At 46.5% G+C, this 26,250-nt stretch overlaps 2 long non-coding RNA genes across 2 annotated transcripts; one reads left to right on the top strand and one right to left on the bottom strand.

Annotated features, from left to right (window-relative positions):
- Window positions 1–3,564: 3,564 nt before the first annotated feature.
- On the top strand, window positions 3,565–20,280 carry LOC135315278 (uncharacterized). The gene is made up of 4 exons (XR_010374717.1): window positions 3,565–3,695; window positions 9,518–9,637; window positions 18,170–18,269; window positions 18,900–20,280. It is a non-coding gene; the product is annotated as an uncharacterized LOC135315278 (long non-coding RNA).
- LOC135315279 (uncharacterized) lies at window positions 16,485–26,245 on the bottom strand. The gene is made up of 2 exons (XR_010374718.1): window positions 25,899–26,245; window positions 16,485–17,302 (listed from the first exon to the last, which is right to left on the bottom strand). It is a non-coding gene; the product is annotated as an uncharacterized LOC135315279 (long non-coding RNA).
- Window positions 26,246–26,250: the final 5 nt, after the last annotated feature.

Below are 26,250 nucleotides of genomic sequence, written 5' to 3'. Positions count from 1 at the left end.
GTGGGGGTTTAAAGAATGTTTTTTCTAAAGGGACCTCTGAGAGCAGGGTTAATGTCCCCTCTTCCCTACACCGCACATCCAAAAGCACCACTTTGTGCAACACTTCATGGCAAAGAGACTCAAAGAAAAGAAACAGTGAACAACCATGGGGACAGGGAGGCTGGAAGACGCAAAGAAAGAGTGGAAGTCATGTGGCCTTGAAGAAAGGGAAAGGAGCACACACTGAATCCCAGTAGTCTCAGATGAATTAAAGAGGCAGGCTGAGCAACTCCCAGATGAAAGCACTGGGTTAGGCCTCAGGAGATCCAAGTCATCACGTATTGGTGCTCAAAGGGGAATAGAGACAGTAGTGAGGTTAAACCCAGTGTTTGGGAAGCACTCAGGTAAGTACAAACAAGTACCTGAAGGTGATTTTGGGGCGGGGGGGGGGGGAGGAGGCTTAAAATGCACAGATGATATGTGCCATGGCTGTGCTACAGCAGAAACTCTGGCAGGAAACCCCATGAGATACATGCTACCTGGAAGTGGGAATATCCTCCAGGATTTTGGATCCTCCTCTGTAAGCTCTGCCTTTGGTTCTTCACAAGGAGTTAAAATTCTGCCACTCCTCACTCACTGCTTTTGCTCCAGAGATCTGGCTGTGAATTGAGGCATACCACTCATGCAGTTTACCTTGGCAGGCTGGGAACGTCCTACCACTGGCTACCAGGTGTAGCCAAGTGTGCCCAGGCCCTTTCTGCACAGCTTCTCTGGATCCCCTAGAGGATGGCATGGAGGAATGGCCCAGCCTTGGAAAATATTATCATCTCCCAGAGAACACTGGTTCTGACCCGTACCCAGAGGAAGCCAGGCTGCACTTGAGGAAAACTTAAATGAATGGCTGGGTGAAAGTCCCTGGGCTCTGTACATGGAGACAAGCAGATACCTCAGCTTTTGACAAGTTCACCTGAGAATATTCCTTACATCTTAACCCCAACACTGTGCTTTCAGCCCAGTACCTGCCTATGTGCCATAAATACAGTGTCCCAATTTATATTTTTGGAGTGCTGGGCACATATCGATGTAGCGTATTTATTTGTCTGCTGTTTCCAGCAGACTATCCCAAAACACCTGACAAGGCATCAACGGCGTGAGACTCCTAGGTGCCACAGCAGCATTTTCCCACCACATAATGCAGGTTTGAAGCCCCTTGGCCTTACTTCAGGCACACCCAAGCGCAGCTCTGCAAGGTCATCTGTCCAGGTGTCTTCTTGAGCCTCTCACGTAGAGGACAAAGGCAGTTCTACATCATGATCGCACAGGGAATTACATATTGTTCTAAATACTATTTTTTCCCCTGTATGCTACTGCAGATCTTAGCAGAACAATCCTGAGGGCTAAGCCACAGTGGGTTTGCTGTGCACAACGTTATCGCAGGGTTCTTGCCAGCATTCTCCACAGAACATTTCAACTTCACTTTAACCCACCATTGCTCCATCTGTACATCTTCAACGCATCTGCCAGGCACATATAATGCGATTCAATTTAATCTTGGAGTTTTTCTACATGGGCCAGTAGATATCGCTCTGAGTATACAAGTTATTTTCAGCTCGTCTGCGACATCCAATTCCACCCACCAGGCTTGCAGAGATATATAAATCATGGAGGTGTCTAAAATAACAGGCCCTGAGGAAACATCTGTCACCTCCAGAAGCTTGTGAGGGAAGAGGATGAAGCATTCAGCTCAGCAACTTACTGAATTTTCTTTTAGCTCCAAGAAAGCAGAGAGCAGCAAGTCTTTCTGACACAGCCCACATGCCTTGGCAGTTAGATTTTCACATTCCCTTCACACTGCATTTGACCTGCGAACATAATGCAGGCAATACAGAGAAGCTTAGCAATTTGGATGACATTTGTGCCACCTCACCTTTATCTTCAAATGGATTGGATTGCTTCAATTCCTTTTTGTTTCTGGATTTTTTTTTCAAAAAATTGACTGTCTGGTTGGCCCTTTGCACCTAATCTCTTAATCAAAGGAACACAGAACTTGCCGTGCTGGAACCTACCGACGGCTGCTCTAGTCCTGAAACCTGCCACCTCCTGTGCTGGTGGAGCATGGGGGGCAGAGACTTGCATATCCTACAGCTATTGGCATTTTTGCATGAAAAATCGGGAAGAGAGCTGGGAAGTTTTCGCTCTCCCCCTCCTCCCTTTTGGTCTGATCTTCTCTCTTGGATACCAATTCCAATCATTCTTTGCTGTTCTTCATAGCAGAGGAAACAGCAGTGGAGCTGTGGAAGAGAAAAAAAAAAAAAGAAATCATAGAATCATTAAGGTTGGAAAAGACCTCTAAGGCCATCAAGTCCAACTGCCAACCCAATGCCACCATGACTCCTAAACCATGTCCCCAAGTGCCACGTCTACGAGTCTTTTAAACACCTCCAGGGGTGGTGACTCCACCACCTCTCTGGGCAGCCTGTTCCAATGCCTGACCACTCTCTCAGGAAAGACATTTTGCCTAATATCCAATCTAAACCTCCCCCGGCGCAGCTTGAGGCCATTTTTTTCTCATTCTATCACTAGTGACTTGGGAGAAGAGACCGACGCCCACCTCACTACAGCCTCCTTTCAGGTAGTTGCAGAGAGTGATAAGGGCTCCCCTCAGCCTCCTCTTCTCCAGGCTAAACCCCCCCAGCCCCCCCAGCCGCCCCCCAGCACACTTGTGCTCCAGACCCTGCCCCAGCCCCGCTGCCCTTCTCTGGACACGCTCCAGCCCCTCAAGGCCCTTGTTGTACTGAGGGGCCCAAAGCTGAACACAGGACTCGAGGTGCGGCCTACCAGTGCTGAGTACAGAGGAAATTACACTGTATGCAATGCTACTTATAGGGTGAATGCTGGCAATTTCTGAAGCATGTAGGTTTTGGAAAAAGGAAAGCAGACAGATGGTGCTGCTCTTCTTACGCTGGCAGAGGCAACCACTGGAGAGGGAAGGGGGCCAAGCTCAGCCCGCAGGAGTGGGCGCACGGCTGGGGGAAGGCAGGATCCCCCTCGGCTCCGGTTCCCTCTCCTCCCTGCCCCAGGGTTGCGAATCGGGGACCGGGTACCCCCGACCCCACCCGCCCCGCTCCCCCGCCGCCGGCGCCGGCTCCCTCAGCCCTGCCCCCGTCGGCCGCCATGAGGCGATGCCCCGCCCCCGCACGCGCTGACGCGGCGCCGCGCGCGCGAGGCCCGGCCGCTGCCCTGCCCGCGGCGGCACTGCCCCCTGGCGGTGGGAGGTTGGCACCGCCGTGTCCCCCTCAGTGCCGTGGCCGCGGTCGTGGGCCCAGAGCCGAGACACCGCCGAGGCTGTTTCGGTAAATAAACCCGCTCCCCTGGATGTAACTGTAAAGCTAAATATTTCCCACGACCCCAAACGATATTTTGGTGATTTTTTTGTTTTGTTTTGAAAGTTTGAACGATTTACAGTAAAATCTGGTATTTGACGTAATTTTCTGCAGCACCGAGAGGCGCTGACATACTTGAGGGGGGAGGCGGGGCGGGCCCGCCTGCACCCAGCGGGGCCGCCAGGGGGCGCCGCCGCCGCGGGCACGGCGGAAGGGGGCGTGGCCTTGGCCGCCGCCGTGAGCCCCGGCCCCGCCGCCCTCGGTTGTTCGTTCCGGGAATAAAAGAAGGGGGATCGGTCACTGGTTGTTTGCTCCTAGGATAAAGGAGAATCGGTAAGCCGTTTTGTGGTTTTTGGGGTTTTTTTTCCCCCCCAAGAGGAAAGGATGGGCCACGTACAGATGCACTGCCTGCGTAAGGCTGGGATGGGCAGGATTCCACGAACTGCCCGAAATGGTTTGTTTGGCACCTCGGAGCTGAAGAACCAGGATTAAACTCGCCACAACCCTTGTCCCAAGTTGGCCTTTTCAGGAGAGAGATGCTCCCCCCAGTGCCCTCCTTCTGTGCATCTCAAAGTTGTAGTAGAGAAGTCCTCAAAAGCTTGCTCGAACTTAGAGACCAACTCTTTGTCTCCAGCTCAAAACGTACTGGTTTTACTAAGCCATCCAAGGGGGAAATTCTCCTTGGGGGATGTAGGACAGAGGCGATGCTAAAGCTGCAAGAGGTCTTTGCATAGGGGTTGCCGTACATTTTTGTGTCACCACTGATGCATGACCACCAGCTTCATCTGAATGCAAAGACGCGTCCAGCGATCCGAGCGTGGAGCATCCTCCGGGGACAGCTTGGACTGCTGGACCAATCTATACATCTTTGTATCCCTGCACTGATATATGAGCACCAACCTCCTCCAAATGCCAAGATGGGGCCAAGATATGAGTATGGAGGAAGATCTTGAAGGAAGAGAGAACTGAGGATGTAGATTAGCTGTCCAGGCTGGCTGTGGCTTTATGTTTCCTTCTTAAGAAAGCTGACTCAAACTCAAATGTAACAGCGGTTCATATGGTAGAGATGATTTTCACTGACAGCTTGGATACTAACCGGTATGCTGTGAGCAGCACGATGTTTCATGCCAACCACAAACTCACTGAGAGGCTGGGAAAGGACCCGGGCACTGAAACCCCAGTAGCCATAGCTATACTGGTAGGAGTTGCTAGCTGGCAGCTGACTCTCATCTGCCTCTGCTGCCCTGGCAGCAAGGTGGCCATGCAGTGCGAAGCGCTCCTGCTCACTGTGTGCCGGTATGTTGATGGTGTCATGTCATCTGTTCCCTGCAGGAGCCTGGGGTTGCAGTGCAGAAGGATGGGATAAGCGAGGAATTCATTCTTTCCACTTTTGCAGCCTTTTGACTCATGTTCTGAATTGCATCAAACACCCACCTTTTACAAGCCATCTAGTATTTAAAACAAAATCCAAACAAAGCTAGGAAACAAAAGATAAGTACAGAGTTAACCCCAGTTAGCTCCCCACCCTTGTGAAAACTAGGATTTATAAGGGGTTCGTAGCGCTTGGCTAAAGGGAAAACTCTAATTCAAGAGTGATCAAACTTGTAACAGGTAGTGGATAATTATAAGAACATGGAAACTTTCATAGACATTAACATTCTTGGTGACAGCAGACCGAAGTGGCAAATACATAAACATTCCACAAAATGGCAGCAGATCACTTTAATTGGATGAAAGAAGATGTATAAGGACGTCCTTATACATTCTTCACATGTGCAAAAGCTTATCACCATGCCATTGCTTTGTCAGTATCTTTAATGTTTTATCTTTGATGTTGGCTCAGCACACTCTAGGACCTGTGGTTTCTGCACAGAAGTGGCTCCTTAGGCTGCCTTGGGCTGCCAAGCTGTCTCCAGGTCACGCAGAGGAAGGAACATCAACAGAAATGGGAGTGGAAATCAGTAGAACATCTATGAAGGGATGCTAACTTATGAAAGATCTGCTAGAAAAAGGGGTTCAGAATGTTCAAAGCTGAGCAAAGCTGAGCACACTGTTTGTATATTGCATGTGGTAGGAAACTATACAAAAAATTGTCTATGGACTGGAAGCACAGAAATATAAAGGATTATAAAAGGCATACCAGGGCTGAGCCGTCTGCCCACGGAAGGCATGGGCAGAGCTTTCGCAGCCACAAGGCACTGCCGAGACTGCAGTGAAGTGCAGCAAGTGGAGTATCAGACACAGAAGACTTCAGTCCGAAGTCCAAATCACAGACACATGAGCTGACGATGTGAAAGAAAAAAACCAGGAAGCTGCTCAGGAGCAGTTTATCCTGGAGCAGTTCACCAAACTTCTTATCCCTTTTACCAGATATTCCACAGGCACTTTCTGTCTCACACATAGCACTTGCTTATTTAAATAAAGGGGAAAATATCTGAACAATCAGCCAGTTCTTCAAGAGATGGCAACTAAGTTCAAACAAATTAGATACTGAATAAAGATGTAGATTCCACTGAGCTTCTAGCGACTCTGGATTTTGAATTGCTTAAAAAGTAGTCAGAACCAGAGTCTGGAGATATTTAGCCCTGGAAGTTTTGGGATTTTTTCTGTCTACCACAGCAGCTTATTACTGTTTCTGATATTATCATTTGCTTTAATAAGCAAACTCCCTCAAACAGCAGTTGGCCCTAATATATCCCTCTTCTATTCCATCTCCTTGGCCACATATTGCTTACTGTGCTAAGTGCTAAATGGCTCTTGGAAAGTGCTAAGAGGGTGTTGTGAAAGGGCTACGCCAAGTTTCACAAACAACTGCCTATACAGAGAAATAGTCCCATTGGTAGGGTGGTGCCAGGAGGCCCAGCAGCAGTCTGCTCTTCAGACCAGGTCTTCAGACCCTTGTTTTGACAAGGCTGGAGAACTGAACTTCATGGTTGCCTTCTTAAGATAATTTAATTGAGACATTTTCGTCTTGTGGAAGTGAAGGGTTTTTTGACCCTAACTGAAATGAAACCACTGGATAATTTGTCAGAAACATTCTGCAAGATCAGTATGTTCCTGCTAACCAGGTCAAGTTCATCCACTCTGCCTGCTCCACCAGAAACCAGCTCAGCTGGCAATCTCGGCACTCGATAATTCTCGGAAGTGAAGAGCGGTTCCTGGAAGACAATGGGAACAAAGCCCCAGGCCCACCAGCCCTGGTGTGAACTTGGCTTCTGAAGCCTCAGCCAAAGTCAGGATGAAACCCAAAGCAGCCATCCTGCAAAGAGGCACCGAGTCACCAGCGCCAATTCAAACATTCCCCAACTAATCGCCATTGTCTACGCCTGGGCAGAAAGTAAAACATCCAATGTTTTTTATCTTACCCAACAAGTCGCAGCATGTTGGGGCCACCAACAAGCACTGGGCAGTGTATAAACTTCAACCTGCAAGTAGAGAGAAAGCTTCACCTTATAGGCCACTTACGTGCAAGAATGTTTCAAGAAATGACTGTGGATGGGATCTTTTAAGCCAAGAAATTTCCTGGGTGAACCAGCTCAGTCTGTGCTCTTGCCTTGGTTACCTGCTGAACTGTTGGCAGATGTGGATCTTGCCCTCCATGCACGTGAATTGGGATCACAAGACACCTCCTCTTTGCCCTGTTAGTCACTGTCACTTTGGGGATCTCTGCTAGGCTGGGCTGTAGCACGTGGTTTTGATCCAGTGCGTGCTGGCATGGACTGGCTTCCAGCCACTCTGTGATTAATGGGGAAAGTTACCTAGTTTAACTCTAAACCAACAGGTCTGCAAAAAACTCCCCATCTTTAGTTAGTGATTGTTTTGTTTATTTTATAGGCTGCTTCAGATACTATTAATTTCTGTGTAAAATAGATGTAGTACCATGAACATTGAGGGCTGCCTTGCTAATTGTTTTAATTTTGCAATTAGATTTTTGCAATTAAATTACTGCAGGTTAGATGCTAGCTAATACATTTAAATCAGTCCAGCGAATTGGGTTTTTTTTATACTAACAACACATTTTGAAAGCACATATTTCCCTTAAGAAAAATAGCATCTGCAACTGTTTTACTGAGCTATTTGGGTTCTGAAATACGTTTATTACAAAAAATGCCACAGAGCCTGTTATGTCCTATGTAGTATTTGCCATGTAGGCTGTTTATAAGGCAAGTTATTTATAAGGAAAGTCATTCATAGGGAAAGTTAGTTTAAGTTATTTATAAGCAAAAGCCAGGCTCATTATCTCATTTTGTTGTTGGAGATGTTGTGGCACAGGGACAGGTGAAACATTTTTGCCAGTGTCATGCAGCAAGTCTGATTAGTCCCAGCTCCTGCTACCTGCCGATCCAGCCCTCTGCCTGCTGAGCCACGCACTCCTCCACGGTGCTATTTGTTCTTCTCCCCCTGACTCCACAGCAAATAGGATAGTTCAGTTTTGTTGCATCCTTCCAGCTACGGGTCTACTGCAGAGGATACAGTAATGATGGATCTCCATAGAGCTTCCCAACTTTTACTAGAATGCTAGGTTTCTTGATTGATTTTCAAGACCAATCTATATCTGCTAATCCCATTTCATCCAAAAGAAAGGAGACATTAGTCACTAAATTTGGCTGGTGGAGGTTAGCAAACCCATATTTGCCACTCGCCATTCATTGGCTATGCTTTCCGTCTCCTGGTTGAGAAACAGGGTGAAAAACTCAGTGGGTTTCAGGATTGTTCTGTGGTTTTGGTTGTTTTGTTTCCTCAATAAAATTCAAAGCTCCAGGATTCAAAAAAACTGCAGCCAGCTCTAGGGAGAATTGAAAATGCAGAGGAAAATATTATCAATTTTTTTCCCCAGTTAAATCACAAGGGAGACTAGCAGCTACTGAAAGGCAAAATGTCCACATGGATGTAGGCAAGACACAGCTGACAAGCAGGGACTGTCTGCACTGGCAAGGGCTTAGGCACTTTATATTGCCTCCTAGAAGCCTCCTGGGATCTCCTCACCAAGGTGTTCAGAAATGGCTCAGCAGGAGAGCCCAGGGACATAATTCATGGCCTTTTCCTACCAGCTGCCCTAGGGTTTCTCTGCATCTTGATAGGTAGGAGGAAGTTGCTCTGCTTTCACTGTCAAACTGAACGTTGGCATCTTGGGGGTTTACAGCAAAATAAGTCATCCTGTCTTCATTTTTGAGGTGGTACAGTTCAGCTGTGGCCACCCTGTGCAGATGCCTTGAGCTTGTTTCCATCTGCATCCTACATTTGCCTCCCACTGGCAGGCCTGGGCATACCTATGGCATCCCTGGAGGAAGCTGGTCACAGTGTATTGAGGGACACGGTGCAGAGCCATCTCGTTAGCTCCACAACTTCATTCCCTTATGCCTAAATGTCACGGGTTTTCATACCTTCCTGGGTATACCTCCTGCTTCTTGTTTTGAAGCAGAAGTGTCTTCTTGTCCTGCTCGCAGTGGTCAGTGAGAACATTTCATCCTTACAAGCCAACAGTTACCACATCATTCTCTAGTCTTGCCCTTCTTAAACAAACCTTCTTAATCTTTCTTCACAGGATGTGCTTTCAAAGCCTCTTCTCAGATTTGCTGCTCGGCTGTGAAACCTTCAGTTTGTGTCCAGCCTTCCCCATACCAGGAAGAGCAAACCAGTTAACCTGCTGCATCATGCATCCAACACCCTGCATTAGCTCTGCCTTTTTTTTTGCAACAGCATCATACTGTTGACTCCTATTCAGTTCATGGCTCACACCCCGAGCTGTCTGTCTGCAGTACTGCCGCCTGGCCAGTTATTCCCCATTTTCTCTTTGTGCTTTTGATTTCCTCCTCTTAAATGTAGCACTTTGCACTTTTCTTTACTGAGTTTTCTCCAATTTAGCAAGATCATTTTGAATTCTCAGTCCATCCGCCAAACTGTTTGCATCCTCTCCCAGCTAGATGATGTCTGCAGATTTTATGAGTACTCTTTATTCCCTCGTCACAGGTTGTTAATGAAAATACTGCATCAAATGGATTCCACACAGATGTTGGAAGGATCCCATTTGAAAATTCCTCTAAGTCTGACAGAGAACAATTGATAACTGGGTTTTAAAGCTTTTTTTTTTTTCACCAGCCGTGCATCTACTTAATGAGGATTTAATCTAAACTATATTTTCTTCGCTTGCTTAGGAGAGTGCCATGTGGAAAGGTGTCAAAATCTTCTAAGAATCAGGATGTACAACAACTGCTACTTCCTCCTTACCTGCAAAGAAGGGTGTATGAAGCCCACACTGACCCAAGCCAAGAAAGGTATTTTTATACAGAACTGCTTTATCAGTTTCCAATCTTCAGTTCAATCGCTGCAATTTTGTGTGTAGCCATAGCCCAAGTAATTGCCTCCAGTGTCTCAGAGATTAAAGCTCATTCAAAATTCCAGCAAGCTTCAATAAAACATTTTCCACCCTCACTAGGACAATATATAGTTAGAGATCAGAGAGTTTTTACAATCCCAAATTCAGCAAAGGAGAAGTTGGCACTAATACACACGCAGCAGTGAAAAACTCCTTTACAGAAACATGAAGATGAGGTAGATTCTTGAAGATATTTCCTACTTTGTAAAATCCACATTCAAGGAAGCACACTGATGTGTGCTAATAGTTGTGTATCCCATCAGTCTAATGATTTTAATCTATGTACTGTTCTGCACTACTATGAAATTCCTGATGCAATCAGTATCATTGCAAGAAAGTAAAGCTGTTCTTACAGATGAGTTACAAATCCTCATTAGCCATCAGATGTTACATTAGACAGGCGTTTGCTAGATCTTCAATATATTATGCACTTTTTAGGACTGTTTATTGGTCACCTCTGTACTTAATAGCCTCCATCACTCCAGTATCTAAGCAACTTGATCCCACATAACCTTGTGCTAAATAGTGGCCCACCTCTAAGAGTTGCTTTTCTTTTTAGGGAAACTAGTACTTCATCCGAAGGAATGAATGGTTATGAATCTGTAACCTTGGAAATGACTAATCCAGTGTTGTAAATGGGATAAAGGGAAATGGAATGTATTTTGAGAACAAACAGTAATCATTGACACAGTAATTTGCATCCCTAGATGTTATAATAATGACTAAGTATCACTTCCCCTTGTTTGCATAAGGAAGAGTAGGCAGAGAAATCCAGTGATTTGGCTAGCACACCACCAGCAAGCCACTGAAAAAGAAAAGAGCTGAACATAGATCACTTTTCCTGCAGCTTGTTTTCCTGTAATCTGCTACATGTTTGAAAAACAGTGTTACAAAAGGTGTGATCCCTTCCAGTACTCAAAACTCTGTAAGGGTTTCACTCGTTCATGCCAGAAATAGCCAACAAGAGGTGGTCAAGGCATATGCAGATTTGAGAGAGTCGGGGCGCAGTGCAATGACTTCAGAAGAGCTGGTTTGGATGGGGGGCTTAGGATTCCTGACAATTTACATACATTAAGTGCCAACAGCCTCAATCTGTGCTGTCTTGCTGATGGAGCGAATGTATTTTTGCTGCCTGAGGAAACTTTTTGCTCTTCAGGAAGTGATTGCAGTTGTAAGGACCAAAGTATATTCAGTGACCCTTCTGCTTCACAACCAACTTAGGTGGATTTAAATGGGTAGTACTTGCTAAGAGTGGATCCTAAAGGTGTATTTGTACAGTGAGCAGCTCTGCACAAACATTTCTAGGCAGGCAGTCCCCAGGAAGTCAGAACCACTGATCAGAGGGATGGAGTGTTCGCAAGCTGAAAAGCAAATATGTTTAATGTCTTAATTTTTTAGAAGGAAATTAAGCACCTGGGGTATGATTTGCTTTGTACTAAATAAAGGGAGTGCAAAATACCATCAGTAGGACAGGTGATAGCATTCTAAATTGCCTTTGAATTTCACACTGGCTGCATACTGCAGGACCAGGGCAAATAGCAGTTAATACAACCTTTACTTAGCTTCTCCTGACAAATATAAAGTAAAGGGTGAGGCAATCTCACATTGACATATGACCAGATATAGGCAAGACATACCTAGAGAAGGTAATCACTCCTTAGTAGAGTTAGTTATTTTCAAGCAGTTATGGGTCCAAAGAGAAGGGCAAAATAAGTAAGTCTTAAGACTTCACTATCCAAGAATACAGTCGTTTATAACAAGGGTCAGTCTAGCACTTCTCTGTAGTTCACGTATCTAATCAGGGGTCAGACTTCCCTGGATACGTGAGGTAAGATTTACAGGGAGCATATAGGGTTCAGTTATGGGAAGCAAAGGACAGGGGGGCAGAGAATATCTAGCTGCTGGGCATCTCTTTAGGCCAAACAGGAGTACCAGAGCTTGTGAGGGCCAGGCTGTCCTGCCAGAGGGGTGATCCTGGCTCATCTGTGGGCAAGCATCTTCATGTATTTCAGGTTTGGTGAAAAAAAAAAACAACAAAAAAACCCCAAGCAGTTATTAACCCCTCTGCCTGACACCCACCTGACAGCTTTGCAGGTATGCTGTACTTTCCTCCCTGCTCTTTGCCTTTGCATTACAGTAAAAGTGATGCCGGGGTTGCAAGGTCTCTTGTGTGCAAATAACCCTGCCGTGCTGTGGGTTGTTTGGCACCCTTTGGGCACTGCTGCAATACAGATGAAGAAATTAATCTGTTTACATTTGAATACTCACACTTATCTTTTCTACTGTGTTTTCCAGCTGGTTTTTGTGATGGTTTTTGGTTGGTTTTGTGTTGGTTTTTTCTGTGTCTCTCTCTCCCCCTACCACGTCCGAGTGTTTTCATGACTCTTAGTTCTTCTCTCTGGTTTTGCCTCCCTTGTCTCATTTCCCTTCCTTTACCCTCTTCCTCCACACTCTGCTTTCTCTTCAGCTTTCCTTGTGTGTTGTTCTTCTCAAGTTCTCATTGTAAGTGCTTCTTTTCAGGCTTGTGCCTCTCACAGGCTATCCCAACCCTGTCTTCCCACAAGGAGGAGAGATGGAGACATCTGGGCTGGAGGGGGGCACTGGCAGCAAGGGAAAGCTGGGGGCTGGGGGAGTTGCAAGTGAGCAAGGAAGAGGATGGAGGGAGAGGAAGGCAGGGAGGGACACTCGCTGGGATACATGCAGGAACAAGGGGAGGAAAGAAAATGTCAACAGGATGGGTGAAAATCGATGGGAAGCTAGGGAAAAGAGTACTCGAGCGAGGGGAAGTAGAAGGATATGAAAGAGAATATGCATTAGGAGGCAAGAGAGAAGGGAGATTTCATGGAGGGGAGTAATTAAAGGTAGAATTACACTTGCAGTGAGGAAAGCACTTGGGACTGAAAGAAAAGAAAGAAATGAAAGAAAAAAAGAAATTCAAATCCTAGCATGAATGAGGGAGAGTCCACGAGGGGGTAAAAAGGAGCTAGAATACAGAAGACAACAGTAATCCTAAAGCATAGCATGAAAAAAGGTGAAGATTGTTTGAATCATGGGGGGGAATACAGAAAAACAGGAGGAAAGGGGAAGAGCTTTGGATTATTTCAGAATTCCTCCCTAAAACAACTCTGAACTGAATATTTATAAAAAACATCACAAAAACAATATGAATGCATACTTTCTTAAGCATTGAAAGGTTTTCAAGCACACTCAGTCACCTTTCCTGGTCCCAGCCCTTACTGCCCTTACTTCACTATAAAATCCTTGACATACTGAGAGTCCTTCCCAATACAAAGGACATAATGTAAAGCCATGCACTTGTTACTGAAACAGCAGTAGGGAGGCAAGAAGATCCCTCCATGTGTAAACCCCATTATCCTCCCCATTACTTAACATAATTTGCTTCAGGCAGCAAGTCAAATCCTCCAAATATTCACTGCAGTGAGAGATAGGGAGTGAAGAACTCACTTATCTTTTCAGGTGGATTTCACAGTCTGGTTTTCTCTCTTTGTTCTCACTTTTTCCCAGGTTCTGTTGTTTTTCTTTTATCTTTCCCTTTCACATTTTTCATTTTTCATCCAATTTCACTTTCTGCCTACTGTTCTCAAGCAACTTACTCATTTTTGGATTTTATTTTCCTCGCCCACCCTATTCTGATGCCCTCCGGGGGTCCTTCTGTTGCCCATGCCTCCTCTTCATCTCTCTCTCTCTCTCCAGGTGCCTACCTCTAGAAGCCATCTCTTACCTACCCCTGCCAAAGCATGTGCCCTGCACATATCACCGAGACTGAGTACTCGCCCTGATGATCTCATGTAACTTCCCAGGGTACCTTCAGTATTTCATTCCTTCTCACGAAAGGGAAATATCTAAAGCATTACAGTTCCTCTTTGAACACCAATAGAAAGGAACATCCCCTTCCACCACATGTATGCCCATCACACGTCTATTCTCTATTTGCTTTCAGCACTTGACCTCACGGTCTCTGGTCCCTTCTGCTTTGTATTCAAACATCCCTAATCTCTTTTGACCTTCTGTTCTGATCCAAATATTTGATCTGAATTAGAAAAAAGTGCAGGTTCCTTTTTCTCTTTTTACCCCATTTTTGATGACAGGCCTTTCCCCACCCTGGAGTGCTCTGCCATGCTTTTGAACTGCAATGAATGGAAAGGCTGGAAGATCAGGAGCCAGGCAGGAATGACAGTGCCTCACCAGGACACTTTCTGAGCCTCACCCTAGCTTCCAGTGCAAGCCCCCACCTTGCTCTGCAGCACGGGGACTAATGTACAGCAACCAACCTCTTGGCTTTGACCATGGAGGTGCTTCCCATACCCAAGAGTGCTGCTTAGCCCTCTGTTTCCCACCCCTCAGCCAAGCCCTGCTGCTAGGCCTTGGTGTAGACATGGGAAGCCCATATAAATTTGGACTTGGGTATTTTCCTACACTCTTCCCATCAACTGCATAAAGGTGGCCAGAAGTACTGTTTGGACCAGGGGTTTTACAGGGCGTGAAGGCACAATGGATCCTCCCAAGTTAAGAAGCCAGCGACACAGTGGACATGGTGCTCAGTACCATGCATGCCTTCCAGCTGAGATGCCTGGTACCCTCCCAAATCCAGAAACCCAGAGATCTCCAAGCTTTGCTCTTCTGACACCGTCATACTCAGCTATCCTGGCAGCACCATGGAGATGCCCTTCAGTGACCTCCCTTCCACAAACTGAGGTTCTCTGGTCCCTTCTATATCACACAGTCCTGCACTCCAAAAACTGGTGTACCTTGAGCTGACTCCCCATCCAGATAGTTGTATCTTGACCCTCAATATTGGCATATTGAGACCAATGGATTGAGGTCTGGAGACCTCCCCAAATGTTGAGTGCTCCCAGTGTGCCTCGCACAGAATCAATGCACCACAGTGGATTTGAGGTGTCCTGTCAACGCCAAACTGAGATGTCCCACATCACCCCAAATGGAGGCTTAAGGGACACTTAATTGTGACAGTCTGGGGTCTCTCTCTTGAGGCATCATCCATATCCCTGGGACTGAGGAACCTCAGGTGGTCCCAAAGCAAGCATCTCAGCCCCCTTGTAATTGAGGTGACCAGTCCTCACCTTAAAATGCTGAGGAATCTCAGCCTCCTACTTACTCTCTTCTGGGCCCCACCGCGTGGCAGCACCCTGGACCACTCCAGATGCAGGTGTACCCCCCAGGCACCACCCTGCCCCTGTTGAGATATCCCAGACCCCCACGGACGAAGCTGTCACAGGGACCCTCCTCACCCCACACCACTTAGAGTCTCCCTCAGAGTGACACATCCTGAGGTGCCCCCAGCTGCAGTCCACAGAAAGGATATTCCTGCATGTACTAAGCTGTGGCAATGTGGAAAGAAGCAGCCAGCAGTTGCAGAGGACTCCTTATTAGTGTATTCAGTTCCTTCTTCCATGTTAAGATAAGGACCATATCTGAATAATCTTAACACAGCACGCTTTGTTCTAGCACAGGCTTATCCCCTCTGCAGATGTTAAGCCTGGGGTTAGGGTTGGCAGTAGCAGTAAAACAGGTAATGGCAAAGGGCACATTTTCTCACTGCATGCAGTTTCAGACTGAGATATGGACTGGAGTTTGTTAATACCAAAGCTGTATGTGATATTTTTGGAGGTGGAAATACTCAGTCTTTTCCTTAACTGCATAGTGCCCCAAAAAATGTTCCTTACCTGAATCAGGTGTTGGTGCTGCTGCACCATGACAAACATTGCACATCTGGGACAATCCTACCTTGCAGTGGAGAATCCGCCTGCTTCCCAGCACAAGCTCCTGTGCCTGTATCATTTCAAAGCACATCTAGGGGGCAGCTGTATTTTGAGCCAGAGGATGCAAAATGACACTATAGTTTATCTATCTAATCACACCATTTTATCCTCAAGATCGAAACAAAGAAGGAGCCTCCAAACTTTTCAGATGCGTAGTAGAGAAGCAGGACAGACTGGTCTCAGAGCCAGATTCGCCACTAAGCACTTCACGCCAGCAACCAGAGGGAGAGACACAATGAACTAGGAAGTCAAAAATCAGCAAAAAAAAATCTCTGCTGCTTCTGCAGCTGCCTGATGGTGAAAAGGAGCCATCTCAATGCCAGAAGGAGATAATCCGCTGACAGACGGTTATGCTAGTAAAGATAAATAAACACAAGCTATTCGATCCCCTCTAAGGACTCTGTGGTAGAAGGGGCGTAACCTCCTATCCCTTAGCTCTTTACAAATAGTGGAGAAACATTTGTTTCTGGGGAATAATTAATTTCTTTCAGGTCTGGGTGAAAGTAGAATTGTTGAGGGGCGTGATGGGCTGGAAAAGATGGTTTTGCACCTCTATATATTTGGACATTTTCCTTACGTTTCTCTCCAAATCTGTAGAGGAGGCATTTCTTCTCCATGAGGGCAGGCGGAGTCTGAGGTCTCTCATTTTATCCATCAAGGTTAATGTTCCTCAGTCTTGTCATCTCTGCCAGAAGGGATTCCCTAAAGAATTTTAAACTTTTGAATTAATTCCCCAGAAATATCCATTGATATAATTACTCCCTAGCCCTGTAAGTTCAGTTTTGCTCATACTGAAGCCCTAGAAATCAGCAAGCATCCCATGCAAGTGAGGGATGGCATGGTTCATGTTAAACTGTGGAGTTAAAAATATATTTTGCCAAGTCTCAATATTATATTTAGTAGTGCTGTAGTTGCCACGGTCTAAGAATAAAGAAGGGCAAGCCCTGAAGGCAATATATATTTATTAGGAGATCAACCAGTATTGCTGGAAAACACAAACAAGCTTTTAGGCACACAAGCCTTTCTTTAGGTCCAAACTGGAAGCGGCAAATTTCATACAGATATTTGTAAAAATAGCTTCATTGTTGTTATAACATGCATTACTTCCTCTCTGAAGTGCTGTTGCATAGGACATTTCACCTCCTCGACCTCAGATGTCCCCTCAAGAACAAGGGATCCGCTGCTTCTCTAAGTGCACGTAATGCAGAGAGAAGGGTTTGGGTCAAGGGGTGGGTGACTTTTCAGTCCCTGCCAGTAACATCTGATATGGAAACAAAGCAGCCCCTGCAGCTCCCAGTGGTCACCCCTTTTCTTTTGTGCTCCTCAGCGGAAATAGTAGTTCTTCATACACATTTGCCAAGCAGTTTACAAACAGATGTCCTCATGCCTGGAAATAAAAACTCAAGACTGCAACGCTTTTTGAACTCTTCCCTCTCCTCTTCCTCTTCCTCCACCTCCTCCTCCTTTATGTAGCAGTGGCCCCTAGTGGAAGCTGCTGGGTGGGCTGACCCTGGTCTCTATCTCTCCAGGGAAGAGGCTCGCTGGGATGGGTGCGCGCCAGTGGGTGGCTGCAAACCCACCACAGGGGCCCAGCAGAGCCACACCAGGCGCCACCGGACAGTGCCCCAGCCAACTCCCACCTAGCGTTGGCTGCTGCCTCTGAACAGTATTTCAAGCAGCGGAGAGTCAGGATGCTGCTTTGGTTTGTAGGGGAGCGTACCACAGTTCCTCCACAGCCTTCAAACAGTCCCCTTGCATGATTCCTGTTTGAACAATCGGATTTTAGTAAGAGGTAAACTGCCTCCCATTCCAATAAATGGGATATGAATGACAACCTGAGGCCTGTTTTCATTCTCAGAAGAAAAAAAAAAACCAACCCACAGTACAAGAAGTTTATTCAAGTAAAAAGCGAAGTCTATAACCATCGGCACACATTAATAGAGAGGAAACCTCTTGCACTGATTATTTTTCTCCTCCACCAAAATATTACTACTTCCTTTGTTACTGAACTCATGAAAGTGACAATACTGAAGGAGACCAAATATGCATCATCTAGCCTGGCCTTTCTCTGATAATGTCCTGACTCAGGTGCTTAAGGAGGTCTGTAAGAAATGGGGTGCATCCAGAAGGATCTTCCTCCTGGAAGCCTCTGGTGATCACTGGGAAAAGCACTGTGTCAGACGTGGCATCCGTCAGTAAATTTGTTTCACGTCTTTCCAAACACATTTATACTTTCAGGCTCCATGAAATCTTGCAGCAATGAGTTCCACATATAATTATGCATTGAGTGAAAAAGCATTGCTTTTTGTTCATTTTAAAAATTGTCTCATCATTTCACTAAGTGCCAATTACTCTTGCATCTTGAGGAATTGTTCCCTATTCTCCTTCTCCACGCTGCTCTTCATTTAGCAGGCCTCTTATATTCTTTCTCAGTTTTCTCGTGTTTCAGCTGAAAAGTCCTAGCCCCCGTGTTTTTAATTTTCTCAAGGTGAAAGTTATTCCCTATCCCTTCTGTTGCCTTTCTAATTCTAGCACATCTTTTTTGAAACATCCTTCAGTTTGCTCTGATGGGGTGGGCACGCAATGGCTTTGTAAATAGGCAAAATACAAGTTTCCATTGAATTTTACAGACTTCAGATGACTTCCAACTCCTTGTTTAACTATCCGGCTGATGGCAAGCACTGAGTCAATGCTTTCAGGAGCCCCACTGATATTACGAGTGAGACTAAGGTGAGCAGGAACTTTGCAATGTTTTCAAACTATCACAGGCTTTTTTTCCAATGCGCTATGGTGTTTCCAGGTCCACTGTGAGAGAAACTAATCAAATTATGTCATGTTTCCACTTGATTGCCTAATAGAGTTTTGAAAGAAACAGCCTTTTCATTCTGTCCCTCCTAGTGAGAGAAAAATGTGTTTATGCTTACATGTACTATTCGTATAGGGAAGCGATGCCAATGAGATTTGTGAATATATTGACATTATCTAACTGTCTTCTAGCTGAAAAGCATAATGTTGGTGTATCTTACTGTTATTAATCAATTTTGAACACAAAGAATGCACAAACAGGCTTAATTGCCAAATTCCCTAACTCTTGAGTGATATATTTTGCAACTTGCCTATCACTCAAGCAACAGAAGACTTGTATGGAAGATACTAAAAATCAATTATAAATAAAATATATATGTAGATCTCTCTCTACATACATGTGTCTCTGAATTTATGATGTAGTAGCTGTATTGTAAAACATGACTGAGTAAAAAGGGCATTGTCTTGCTTTAGAGACGCTTTCCATGTCCGTCAGGTTTATTGACTCTTTTTTTTATCTTTACTTTGCCCCTTCTCACTCCGTTCAAAACGCAGCTGCATTCAACTCTGGATTATCCAAGAGAGCAGCATGACAACACAGCCGAAGCAGAAACCCAGATATAGCCAGACCTGCCCATGACATTCGGAGAAGAGGCTGTCATGCCATCGGGAACGATTGGTGACTCCGCGGGCTGTGATGGGCAGGGGACCTCCTCAGAAGACGCAATGCCGTGTGGCACGGTGCTGCGTGAACACAACAGCACTCCCACGAGCCCACACTAGTTCAGCATCAGTCACCTCGGGGGTATCTGCACCCATGTTACACTTAATCCCAGACAATCTAGAGTTGACTAACACTATTTATTGTTAGGCCATGAAAATCCACTCTGAATCCCTGCACTGGCACTGACCTCTCTGTCCACTGAACATTCATTAACTCTCGTATCCTCACATGCAAAGCCAGGCACAGCTCTGTTCCTGGATTCCCCTTCCCCATCCCTCCTTAATAACAACCGTTTCACAGCTCCTCTTCCTGTCCCTGTCCCTGTGCCTATGGTGGGGTACTTTTCAGCACAGTGAAGTCAGGACAACAGATGATAAATACATGGGATTCCAGTAGTTAATACTTCCCAAAGCTTACTAATTCTGCACTGTGCTCAAACACCGATATTCTCGCGACACCATTTTATAGGAGAAGATGCTGCTCAGCTGGTAGTCCCAAACTGGCAGCTCAAATATACACCTAGTTAAATGCTTAAAGAGAACTGAATTGCTTTTTAGATGCTCCATCCACTCAAACCCCAGGCTCTTTATTATTCTAGTGATATGGCAGGATTTAGGGGCCAAATTTATGCAAATATTTTTGAAAACAACTATCAGTATTTATAGTTGAAGTACTTAACATCCTGAAATTATCATCATCACCTAGTTTTCCTAAGGCACCTTGGTTCCCCGCCTCTCCCCTGCAGTGACCTTTTAAATGGTATATTCCTCGGGGCAGGCTCTGCTTCATCACGTCTCTCCGAGGTGACAAAATGACCATTAACACCTAAAAGAACTAAAAAGAGATGACATCCTGTCTACTGGTGTTGTACCGTTTATAGGAATGGACATTTTTTTGTGGATGCTGTTTGCCGCAATGTCTGATTTCTGTGCATGTGGGAGGTCTATGTTGAGATGTCTGTATGCCTGCATTACAACCTGGTAGTTGCTGTCATGGCCTATGGCTTGTGCCTTTGGTTTACCTCTCTGCCCTTCTATTTGCTTATCAGGTTAGCGACGCACTGAAATGCTCGGTTGCAAAAGTTGTAATTTCTTTTCAGTGGGTCCTTGAAAACTTACCCAGCGGCTTCATTTCCATCCACAGCTTTCCAATTCTACTAAACTTTTTCCCCTCCAAGCTCCTCAAAAGTAAAAGTGAGAGAATTCTGCTGAAGTCATCTGGAAAAGGGTATTTTGATGGAGACTAGATATCCCTAATCACTAGTGGTCCAACAATCTCCAGCTGAAAAATTTAGCGGGGTGACCAACATTAAAATAAATCAGCCTGAATTAGGGGGCACTACATTGTTTAACAAAAAGGGCAATGAGCCAAAAAGAGCTTCTTTTACCTGATAATGGAGCTGCAATTGCTCCTAGGATACTTTATACCGCTGGCTTAAAAATGAGTAACTGTTCCCTGGACCGTTCACATCTTGGCACACAATTTCTGAGCTCATTGTGATTCTAAACAGCGTATGGGATCCGTAAGCGTGCTTAGTCAGCCTGGCCAGCCACCTGAGCGCCATAAGCAATGTCCCCTTTATGACTGCTTACATCTACCTAAAGAGAAAAGATAAAACAAGGGCAAGGAAACCCATTCCTCTTGATTCCCAGAGACAGTATCACTGCTCAGATCTTCCTTCAGTCTAGAAAGGGCCAGACCACCAGACTCTCTGAAAGCAGATACACCTCCAGAAGCAGTCAGCGATGGTTTGTGAAGAGTAAGATACACTCTGGCCTCCCCAAATTGCAGATCTGATATGGAATTACTGGTTGAAATAGCCAGCATTTTGCTGGAGGACAGATTAGATAAGGCGCCACCAACCCTCCTGACTTTACATACTGAAACCTTAACATGACTGAAACACTTAGTGTTAGAGGGGAACCAAGGAATAAGAGCTCTGGGAACTGCTGGTAGGTGTGAGATGATGGTGGGTCCTTAAAAGTCCTGCCCGCTCTCTGGTGCAACAGGCCAGGCTACCCTCACTGAGCTACAGTCCTCTACTATCTGTACAGAATAACCGGCATCTCTGGTAAGCGAGCCAGCAAGTAATCAAAGGAAGAGAAAGTGAGACGGAGTCATCCTTTCAAAGGTAACCTCGGAAGAGCCTGCAACCCCAGTGAAATCCCACTACAGAGACAACGCCATGCTGTGCTGACAGGCCTTCCCTGGCTCTGCTGCTGGAAGCAGCCTGGAAAACATGAATTTTGCAAAAGGAACAGGGCAGCCTGAAGGCTGAATTACCTCTCCTAGAATACAGATCCCAAGCAATGCACTCCTACAGATTTTTTTAGCTCACCCAGCCAACCGCTGCCTCCCAGGCAGAGCATCAGAAGAGCGAGATTTGCAGCTGCACCACTCCTGGCTGGACTGACTAACAGCTGCAACGTGAGCAAGTCCTTTCGGATGGGCCAGGGTAAGCAGGGGTCTGCTTCATCGGCTGCTGTAAGCAATAGCTCCTATGTAAGGCAATAATCCGTGGTCGAAGTTGGAGGCTGTTATGTTAAGCAACACAGTTTGTACTTAAGCTGATGCCCTTAATGGCGAGCATCTCGCATGCGTCATGTTTTCAGGCTCTGGCCCCAACCAGTGGTCTAAACCATCTGCTTAATTTTCCTTATCATCTGGAAGCGAGCGATGCCCTATCCTTCCCTGACCCTGGGAATGAGGAAGGTATTTGCTTGTAGAAGGAGCTCTTTGCCTAGATCCTGCTGGACAGATAACCCTGTGTTCAACCACTGATGAGAAAAACAGGCAGGTTCCCGACTGTTTTCTTAGGCTGGGGTATGCCTTGCCTGAAACGGTCTTGTGGCTTTCTCTTTTAAGCACGGCTGCACAGGCTATCTCCCCTCTTATTTGCAGCCATCTAGCATCCCTGCCAAAAGCACAGTTAAAAACAGCAATAGGCAAGTAACTAACTCCTAGCTTATTTTTTAAGGTAGTTTTGTTGCTGAAAACCAGGGGAAGAGAAAGTGCTATGCGGCTACTCCGCTGTCAACTTAATCTGTGACCTGTAGCTACGGAGCCTTTGCACTTGCTGCTAATTCCTTTTAACTCAAGTCGCTACAAGACTGTTTCTGCATGGTAACTAATGTCTTCTCGGATTTTGCTCTAAGTATTCTCAGCAAAGAGCACTGTAAAATGGGCTGGATGTAGCAAAGCTAGCACATTACGACTTAACTTGTTATTTTGAGTACTTATTACAATAATGGTCAGTAATGACAACTGATTACTCTTGAGACACCCCTGCATTAATACTTTACATCGACTGTGCTTCTTTCTCTGAAATTCATCCAAACTGGTGAAATAACTCTGAATGAGGAACATTGTCATTGAGCGGCTGCTTGCAAATTCTCATCGAAAGCCTGCTGATCGTATGAATTTGGAAACTCACACTTGACTTTGGAAAGGCTTCAGATTTGCCTTGTACTTGTAAGCACTCTTAGGAAACAAACTTGGAAAAGGGGACTGGGTGAGTGTCCAGGGTGATGTGACCACACAGAAAGTGAAAAATCTGCACAAACCGAACTATGACTTTTGATGAGCAGCACAAATACCACATTTGGAGGTGTGGAGGGCGTCTTTGTTGCACAAAGACTCAGAAAGCAAAGGAGGGAATTTTTTTGATGGTTCCATTGCTTCCAATTTCGTACATGAAACTACTTCTAATACTACTAGGAGGTGAATGCTACACATACACCAATGGAGGCCCTCTTTCCTGATGTGGAAGTGAAGCTAAGTAGCACAGAGGCTGGAACCGCTCCTCTTCATCATCGCACGCCTGAGTGGTGTATGTGCCCTGGTTGAAGGAAAAACTTTCAGCATGGCTGTGGTAATCAGGAACTGTGGCTTAACCTGCGGAGTCCAGGGTGTAAAACGGTATGAGCCACTCTGCCTGGGTATGACCCAAAGATCACGGTGGGTAGGAAGCGCTGAAAGTAACCGATATTGCGAGATACCCATCACACTCTGAGTTCGAAGACAAACCACATAATACTTCTTTGCACATCTACGCTAACAGCTAATGATTATTTTTTCTTTGAACTCTGTCCAAAGTTCATCTCTAAAACAAACTTCAGTCAAACTGCGCGTATTGACTCCTCAGCAGAATAAACATGCTGAATCTCTCATAACGCTTGTTCACTTGTCCCTACCTTCTTTTAACTTGCTTGTTAACCAGAAAAAATAAAACCCGTAGAAATAAACAGGCTTTACTCGGTATTTGGTTTTTTGGTGCCTCTACTGAAAACTCTGAAGGACAAAAGCAATTCTGCTCTGGTTGTTTTCAGAGTAAGCTGACTCCTCTTCTTCCTTCAAACCCTAACTGAAGGTAAAATTAAAATCCAGGCTGTTGTCTGGGTTGTAACACTCAGCCTCCACGACTTGAACCGCCGGTAGTAAAAGTTTACATGGAGGGGGAAAAAACAATCTGAGTGTTGGGGCTGGGACTTTCAGAGGGGGTCTAAAAACTGGTTACAGACTCAAGACTGGAGGGGTGAGAGGATGGAGGGGGCCGGACGCCCCAAGAGAGATCTCAGTAAACTAACATGCAGATCTGACAGTAATCGACCTGATCCCTGTATTACTTATCTATTGAGCAGCTGTAGAAGTAGAAAGAAGTACAAAAAGGAAATGTACATTTGTTAAAAATTGTGTAATATTTTTATTATACTAACCATGACACTTCTTGGACACAGCTGGACATGTTAGAAAACTTACTGTGATGGCTGGTAGACTTTTTTGGTGGTCCCATGCACGTGACCTTACCTGTTAACCCATGAATGGTGCACCTATCCATAACTATTTGATGAGCACCTGGTATTTTCTGTGTGTTTATTCTTTGCTCCATCAACCTTGCTGTTTGAAATCATACTTGGCTTGCAAAAAAAAACAACCCCAAAAAACCAAAACCCACAAACCCCAAACTCCCCAAAAAAGAGGGAAAAAAGGGAGGGGAGGTAGGAGAGATTGCCTCAAGAAGAAAAAGCCAAACAGTGTAACAGTAAAAAAACCATACAAACAGAAAAGAGGCAATTTTGGATTACTCTGTTTGCTTCGTACCTTTTCCTTTTTGTGCCTTTAAGGTTTGTGTCTTCGAGCTCCTATCTACAAACCCACAGGCTAGAAACTTAATTAAAAAAAAATAAACCTGAGTTTCTTGCATAATTTTATGAGTCCAGGAGCTACAGCTTTAAGGAAGGCACCAAATGTTGTGAAGTTCACGATTATTAAATCATGCACAATTCGGCAACCAACTGATGGAAAAAAAAGTGGAAAATTAACAGTAATTAAATAAACAATGGCTCGGTAGCCCAATTTTTTGACAGTTGGGAGGGAACCTTGCTGTAAATCCCCACTCACGTCAAGCACACCAGAATCTTCCAGATGATAAAACTGTGCATTACTGCCCAATTACGACGAGTCCCCGAGTTACTCATCATGACTGCTTTATGGATTTAGTTTCACAACATAATAATGAGTTCATCGTGGTTTCCTGAAGCATCTGCAGAGATAATGCAAACACTTTTCTTCCCAACTTGTGAACATTTTGAAGAAATAAAGCAATTTTAGAGGCTACTTGGAAAAAAAAATGGGGTTTGCATTGCACCAAACCCCCAGCTTTCCGTGAGCGCTCACGCCAATCCCGCAGCGTTCAGGACACGTCCCGCCGCTTTAGCAATGGTGGCTCTGATCTAAAGGCGAGGTTTTAAGTATTTCCGAGACTCTGGAGACTTTCAGAAGCTGGAGACGCGCAGGGGGGTGCATGCCATGCCTGTAACTTGGGCTAGTTTATTGCAGATAGGCGCTGATCCTGCATGGGTTGGCGGCTTGGGCTGCCCCCAGAAGCCCATTGTGCTGTGGCTGAAAACTGGGGGCGGGGGGGTGGGGGTGGCGATGGTCCCCGAGCTGTCTCCTCTGAGTGCCGGAGCAAGGGAGGAGCATTCCGTTCAATATTTTGATCCTAACAGCCGTCCTCACCGAGTAAAATTGACGGTTTTTTTGCCTTTCATGTCAACAAGCACCGCAAACCGTTAAAACGCTTTAAGCTTGCCTATAAAACTTTCTGACTCGCCACGATTTATTTTTTTTTTTTTTTGGGGGGGGGGGGGATTAAAAAAGGTGGGGGAAAAGGAAATTAAAAAAAAGTGCAAGGAAAGCTGATGCGCTGCCGTTCCCCGCTGCTCGCACGAAAGCAAATGGCAGCATCGCCCGGCGCTGGGGTAGTAAGTTAATAAATAAATAAGCAAACCCCACTGCACGGAAGGCGGAAAAGCGGAGGTGAGCGGAGGGAATGTGCCCTGGTGCATCAGCGCAGCCCCTTGCATGGGGATGAGATCGCCTGCCTTCCTCCCCCCCCCCCCCCGCTGCAGCTTCCTGCACGCGCCCCCCCAGCCCCCCCCCCCCCCCCCCCGCCACGGCCCTGTTGCATCAACTTCCTGTGCGGAGCCCCTCGCGGCGGGGCCCCGCGCGCGCGCGCTCCCGCGCCGCCGCCTGCCCGCCCCAGCTTCGTCCTCCGCGCGCTCCCGCGCCCGGCCGCGCGCCCCCGCCCCCACCCCCCTCCTTGCGCCTAGCCCCGCCGCGCCGGCCGGCCGGGCTGGGGGGGGGGGGGGGGGGGGGAAGGGGAGGCGGCGGGGGGTTGGGGGGGGCGCGACCCCCCCCCTCCTTCCCCCCTCTCCCCTTCCCCGTCCGGTAGCGGCAGGGCCGCCCGGTGTCCCCCCCCCCCTCCCCTCCCGCCCCGCCGCTCCGGCAGAGTTTGGTGCCCTACTTCACTCTACTTTAGTTTCACTCACTTTACATCCGGGCTTTTTCCCTAGGCAATGGGAGCCGCAGCACAGCCCGTTCCTTAGGCAAAGGGAAATAAATTCGCCGCACCGACACGTCAAGTAGTCCCCCCTCAGGAGGAGCCGCCGAGCCCGCCTTCCCCGTTACCCCCCCTCCTTTTCCCCGACCGGGGCCGTCCGGTGGAGCCCCGCCGTCCGGTGTTTGGGGGGGGTTGGGAGGGCGCGTAGCTCCGTCGGCCCGGTTTCTCCCCCTCTTCCCCCTCGGGTCTCCGGCGGCGGGCCGGGCCGGGCCGGGCGGGGACGCGCGCGGCGGCGTGTCGGGAGCGCGCCTCAGGCAGGCAAGGCAAGGCAGGGAGGGAGG

This window comes from Phalacrocorax carbo, chromosome 10 (genome assembly GCF_963921805.1).
Source record: "Phalacrocorax carbo chromosome 10, bPhaCar2.1, whole genome shotgun sequence".
NCBI classification, from domain to species: Eukaryota; Metazoa; Chordata; class Aves; order Suliformes; family Phalacrocoracidae; genus Phalacrocorax; species Phalacrocorax carbo.
Note: the sequence above shows the minus strand (reverse complement) of the source record. Positions and strands in the feature narration are given on the sequence as shown.